This window comes from Pyxicephalus adspersus, chromosome 1 (genome assembly GCF_032062135.1).
Source record: "Pyxicephalus adspersus chromosome 1, UCB_Pads_2.0, whole genome shotgun sequence".
NCBI lineage: Eukaryota > Metazoa > Chordata > Amphibia > Anura > Pyxicephalidae > Pyxicephalus > Pyxicephalus adspersus.
In genome coordinates, this window is record NC_092858.1 from 41,614,099 (window position 1) to 41,620,579 (window position 6,481).

At 37.4% G+C, this 6,481-nt stretch overlaps 1 long non-coding RNA gene across 1 annotated transcript in view; it reads left to right on the top strand.

Annotated features, from left to right (window-relative positions):
• LOC140321664 (uncharacterized) overlaps positions 1 to 954 on the top strand; it is a 3,934-nt gene extending 2,980 nt beyond the window's left edge. The window contains exon 5 of the long non-coding RNA XR_011918993.1: positions 278 to 954. This is a non-coding gene — a long non-coding RNA (uncharacterized lncRNA). The remainder of the gene's footprint in view (positions 1 to 277) is intronic.
• The last annotated feature ends 5,527 nt before the right edge of the window (positions 955 to 6,481 follow it).

The window sequence follows — 6,481 nt, forward strand, 5'->3', positions numbered from 1 at the left end:
CTATACAAGTTTATGGTAATGCACAATAGGCTCAATACATGTCAAAAAAAGTCAGAAATATCCTAAATTTGTGATAATAAGGGGTAAATATTTAGAGACACTGTTTACCACTGTCTGAGACAGGATTTCATGTCACTTCCTTTCTTCATAAAGACTGCTGCAAAAAAGAAAAAAAAAAGATTACTATTCCTATATAAGCAGAATGTCTCTAATTTTTATCTTATTGTATACAGATCATAGACCTGCATATTGTTAGCTGACTTTTTTTTGGCTGCAGGTTCAGGCGTTCGGTTTAGGATGAGCAACAACGAAGGTCCTAGAAGATCTACTGAACAGAAACAAAATCTTTCCAATGCCAAACACACTGGATTTTTTTATTGTGTATCACTGATGAAAAGGCCCATTTACATTGCAATATATCATCATCTCCATCAAGCTGATACATTACAAAATAATTTGTCAAACAAAATTGGCAAGTGAACAGAATTATATTTGTCTGTAGCACTGACATATTTGATCCACAGAAATAATTTCTCTTGATTACAATTCTTCAACTAATTTTGTTAAACAGTCGCTCTGCTGAGTCCTTTCATTTGTAGGGTTTGTCATCCATATGGCTGAATATAAGAGCAGATTTAACCAGATATGAAGATTAAAGGCTTCCGATTACTAAACATACGTAAATGTTTATATAACAGTATGGACATAAAGACTTGGATTCCATGTGAATGATGAAGTCCTACATTGTAACCTAAAATATCACCAATAACCCTGTGCCTATCACATTACCAGCCAAGCTTCAACCCAACTATGTAGCCGATGATAAAACAGTTGCATCCAATAATAATGATATTTTTACATATGATCTTGTGTGTTCCTGAGTCTTTTTCAGCTAGTATGATGTATCTTTTGTTATTTACACTATAATGACACAATTAAAATGGATTAAATGTTCTGAGGTATAAAGTTGCTCTTGTGTAAAGGTAATGATGTTTGTCTTCTGCCATAGAATAATATATTTTCATACCTGAACATATGGTGTCCATATTTTGTGTAGCCTTTAATGCTTCCTAGTACAATTTACTGTAAATAACTGCAGTTTTGAAGACCAGAAAAAAGGGAATAGAATTCTGTTTGTTTCTGACATTGTGGTATGGAGGTGCCCCCCTCAAACAAACATTTGGTAAGGATCAAATGTATGTGCAATCAACTGGGAAATGTCATATGGTACTACGAATAAATTCTATTACTAAAGCTCAGGGGACCTAATAATATTTACAGTAACCTTTTAGATACTGATCCCCTGGACATTGAATCTATGTAATTTTACTATATAAAACATAGGTGCTATTATTTGAATTATTATGCAATTTGATAGATTCAAGTGAAAAAGATCAAAATACACAGATCTGTACTCAGCAGACCTCCCAGAGAAAGTATTACACCTCAGACCTGTGGATCCAACACACAGCTTCTCCTTCAGAAACAACGCACTGGATTGTCAAAGTTCCTTCAATCCCCTCATCTATCTTCATAATCAACAAATCCTGCAACAATTCCTCCAAGATAGAACAAATGCTTACATAGCACAATACATTCTGTTTAAAATACAGATAAAAAATGATAACACATCCTCCTCTTAGCAGTATCAGAAATATTCTAGCAACAGATGAAACGTCTTAGCCCCTCCCTACGCGTTTCGGTTAGCAAATGAACATTATCCTGTGTAATCTATGTAATTACCATTACACAGAGAATCCATTGTATAGGTTGGCTAAATGTGTATTATACATTTTTGGGCATAAAAAGCAGGGTTTTGCTAAAAATATTCTCTATGGGATCCCTATGTGTAATAATTTGCGGTGGTAAACTAGACACAAGCGTACATAACTAAAGCAAACAGTTCTTTCCAGTATGCATCAAGAGAAACTTAAAGTCTACACAATCTGAACAGCAAATCAATGTATACATTGAATGAAAGCTTTTCATCGACCATTGAATGATTAAGTATAATTGTAATAAAAAAAAGAAGCAAAAAAAAAAATATGTCTCAGAAAACCCATTAGGCATAAAGAGTTGAAAAACATATACGCTATGATTACGCTCGCCTTCCAGAAGGACGTGAGTTTTTCATGTAAGTTTTTTGACCAAGAATAATAAGTACTTGCAGCTGAAATAGCTGAACATGCAGTAAAATGATACTTGAAGCTTAACTCAGGACCAACATACAGCATGCTAATAATGCAGCATTGTGAGAATTAATATATGATTTAATGCATTTAAATGCAATGTATGAAGAAGAAGCAACAAAGAAGCCCATGTGTTTATGTGCTGACAACAGAAAAAGGCACAGGAATTAAGCTTATCAGCATACTGCTTCTCTTTTCACTGTCTAATACAGTGTCACTTTATTATTATTACACAGTATTTATATAGCGCCATCATATTATGCAGCTCAGTACAAAGTCAATAGTCATGTCACTAACTATCCCTCAAAGGGGCTCACAATCTAACGTCCCTACCATGGTCATATGTCATTTATACAGTCTAAGGTCAATATTTTTTTCGGGATGAAAGCCAATTAACGTCACTGCATGTTTTGGGATGTGAGAGAAAACCGGAGTACCCGGAGGAAACCCATGCAGACACGGGGAGAACTCCATGCAGATAGTGTCCTGGCCGAGATTCAAACCTGGGACCTAGCACTGCAAAAGCCAGAGTGCAAATCACTGAGCCACCGTGCTGCCCCAGTTTCATGGAACCCTAGGCTTCCTCTTGAGGTTGCTAGGGGTTCCTTGAGTCATTAGCAGTTTGGATCTCTCAGGTCAGTTTAAATGACACCAATAATATTTTTGACTATCTGTAAGGGTGGCAGCCTTCCCAGCAGCCAGCAATGTAAGAGGCATTCTTCCTACTGACCACCGCACTAATGTACTGTGAGCTGTGGCTATAGTAAATATAGTAGAGGTTCCCTGAAGACCTGAAAGTTATTTCAAGGGGTTCCCCCATGTTAAAAGGCTGAGAAACAGTGCTCTAATCCTGTTTTATGATACTAAATAACAGACTGAGACATCTAGTGTGAAAAAGAAAAAAAAACACCAAATTTAGGCAGGTGCCTTTTTATTGTCAGCCAGGTGCACTAGAGCCATCCTTATTTTCTGGCATGGAAAAGTGGAGGAGTGCCTGGCTCATCTGTTTTTTAAAGGACACCCTTGGCCTGGATGCCAAATAAAAAAGTTGCAATTCTGCAGCAACACAATTGCTAACAGCCTTATTCAGGCCCTAATGAGGTAGATGATGCCAAATACCCTGCAGAGCTGACATCATATATTTCATCCTGTTACACTTTCAATTAGCTATCAATATATGTTTTTGGCTAAAGTCCTGCTTCAATATTATTGTCCTTTGGTCATCATTACAAAAAAAAGAATAAAATTAAAAATGAATGTAAATGTTATGGCAAAAGGCATTGAGTAGGCATCCTAGATACTAATATTAGGGCCCTGATTTATTAAAGCTCTCCAAGGCTGGAGAGAATACACTTTGATCAGTGAAGCTGGGTGATCCAGCAAACCTGAAATGGATCTGGTCCAGGATTCAAAACATTTGCTAGCAAATAGCAAATGTTTTTAAGGAATCTATTCCAGGTTTTCTGGGTCACCCAGCTTCACTGCTCAAAGTGTATTCTCTCCAGCTATGGAGAGCTTTAGTAAATCTGGGCCAAAGTATCACGCCTGCTTCCCTGTACAACAGACCCTACATTGTTATGTAAAACCTTGCTAGCAGGTAGGTATTTCGGGTAGAACTAAAGAGTCTTTAGTAATATAGAGTCTGTATGTCTCTTCAGCCACACAATGTCTTCCCTAACCTGGTAGCAGTGTTTTACTAAATGGAAACTGAAAGATGTGCATGCCTGTGTGCAAAAGTGCTGTGTGTTAGCATATAGTAATCCACATGTCAGTCCAGTCAATCAAGTCAGCCAATATTAATAAAAGACCCAGAAGAAGATAGATGTTTGTCAACAGAAGTTGATTTGGTGGAGGAAGGTGCAAGTAAATGTTCTCTCCAGAAATCTATTTCAGCTGGTTTGGGAAAGGCTGTGGTTGGGTGGTGCATTGTATTTCCACAACTGTCCAGTGCCCCTTTACTGTGACCCAACTTTCCAGTAATCACTGAAAAAGAGCCAGGTGGATACAGAAAAATCGCAGGTGGTGCGTCCAGCTAAAAGGTGTTTGGGGGAACACTGCAGGCATACTGTTTATTAGTATGGCTATTTAATGTACAGTGCTGCCTAATATGTTGGTCCCTTCATAAAACCAGTTTATTAATATTATTATTATTATTATTATTAATATTATTAATAATAATAATATTATTATTAATATTAATGATAATAATGGCTACCCATAGTGATTACACTGTCACTTACACTTGTTTTTTACTCATTTTTGGGTGGTGAATCCAACTCAATATTTTGCTATCACATCCAGTTTTTACGATACAGGGTACCCTCCATTGTTGTCAAAAAACATACATATTTTACATATAATGAAATAATACCTTAAAGCTCATATTGTTACCAAGCATTTTGTAGCTCCCCAAGAGTTTCTGGACAATTTCTGTGTAATTATTTGCTTGTGTGTTTCCAAGAAAGTCCTTGACAGTGGCTTTGAATGATAACCAAGCATTTCTTTCGACTTTTGACATTGTCCTAATTAAATATTCATCTTTGATGTGCTGCCAAATCTGTGGACCATCAAACACACCGGCCTTTATTTTTTCAAATGACAGGCTAGGAAATTCCAAAATTAGGTGCTTGAAACAGTCTCCTTCAGTTGGCAAAGCTTTAACAAACTGCTTCATCAGACCCAAATTCATGTGCAGAGGCGGGAATATAATATTCTTTCTATCAACAAGTGGATCATGTAGAATGTTTGGATCACCTGGTTTTAGGGCAGATCTTTGAGGCCAATTTCTTTCCACCCAATGCCTCTCACGAGCTCTGCTATCCCACATGCACAGATAACAGGGATACTTGGTGTATCTGCGTTGCTTACCAAAAAGGAAGCATACCATTTTAGGGTCAACACAGATGACCCAATTTTGTTGGTGATATTGCAACAACTCAATGACTCTCTTTATGTCTGCATATTCTTCACAAAGAGAAACTCAATGGCCAGCTGGGACTGACCCAAATATATTGCCATTATGAAGGAGGACACACATTAAGCTCCGCTTTGAGCTATCGATGTATAGTCGTCATTCAGTTGAGTTATAGATTGCAATTCCCAATTCCTCGATTAAACCAGGTATGTTATGGCAATACACAAACACACTGTCAGCTATAAAGCCATGCAGAAATGCAATTACTCTGCTTCGAAATTACAATACCTTTGTTCCTTTTTTAAGTAAGTTTTTCTCACGCAGTCTTGATGCCAGGAGTTCTGAAGCCTTCTCGACAGTACCAAATCACATGCCAAATCACTCAACTCATGCTGATCAAATCCCTTACAAACAGAGTACTCTTCAATTTCAAACTCTTCCTCATTGTTGTCACCTAGTTTATCACCATAATCATGTTTTTTAAGAGAGGGTAGTGTAATGAAAACCGGCACTGGGATTTCATCTGAATGAGCCACTGGGTGTATAGCAGATGTTAGACTAGGATACTCTATGTTACATTTTTTTTTCCTGTGATATCCTGAAGTTTCACTATACAAAAGTAAGAGTCACTGAAATGATCTACTGGCTCTCGCCAAACCATAGGTATGACAAATGGCATCTTATCACGTGTTCCCTTTGTGCACATCCGTAAACCCTCGACACACCGACACACTGTTTGCAAACATTATGAGGGGCCCAAGACTTATCTTGATCACCAAGTTTAACTTTGAAATATGCCAAATAGGCTTGCTCTTCAAATGTGCTGATATTCGCCCTTTGACTGGGAATGGTGAAACTGCCACAGATATAACAAAATGAATCAGGGTTGTTGAGGCACTTTCGACGAGAAACAGCAGAGCCAGACATGATCTGAAAGAAAGGAAATACGTGTGTAAGTAGAAAAATTAAATTTGCTTATTCACTACGTAGAGCAGCGTACAACCTCTGACCACACTGTCTTGCGTGTAAATGAATAATCTTTACAAATCCACGCTACAGTAATCGCATTAATAAAAGCAGTGGAAAAAAAACCTGACGTGATAAAAGAAAACTAACTGCACTTTCAGAATCAGCATACCTATTTTAGTGTAAGCTTAAAAATTGAAGTCAACAAAAAATTTGTTCAGAATTGTTTCCCAATGTTGATATCATGTAATGCTGAACATTTGCATTGCCCTCTTTTGCATGCATCTGACAGCTGGCTGGTTCTTACACAAATAATACATAAAAGCATCATTTAGGGACCAAACTGCACCAAATTGGTAATATACATGTCACGGTAGCTGCAAGGCAGGATGCACTGCGGGCAAATGCCAGG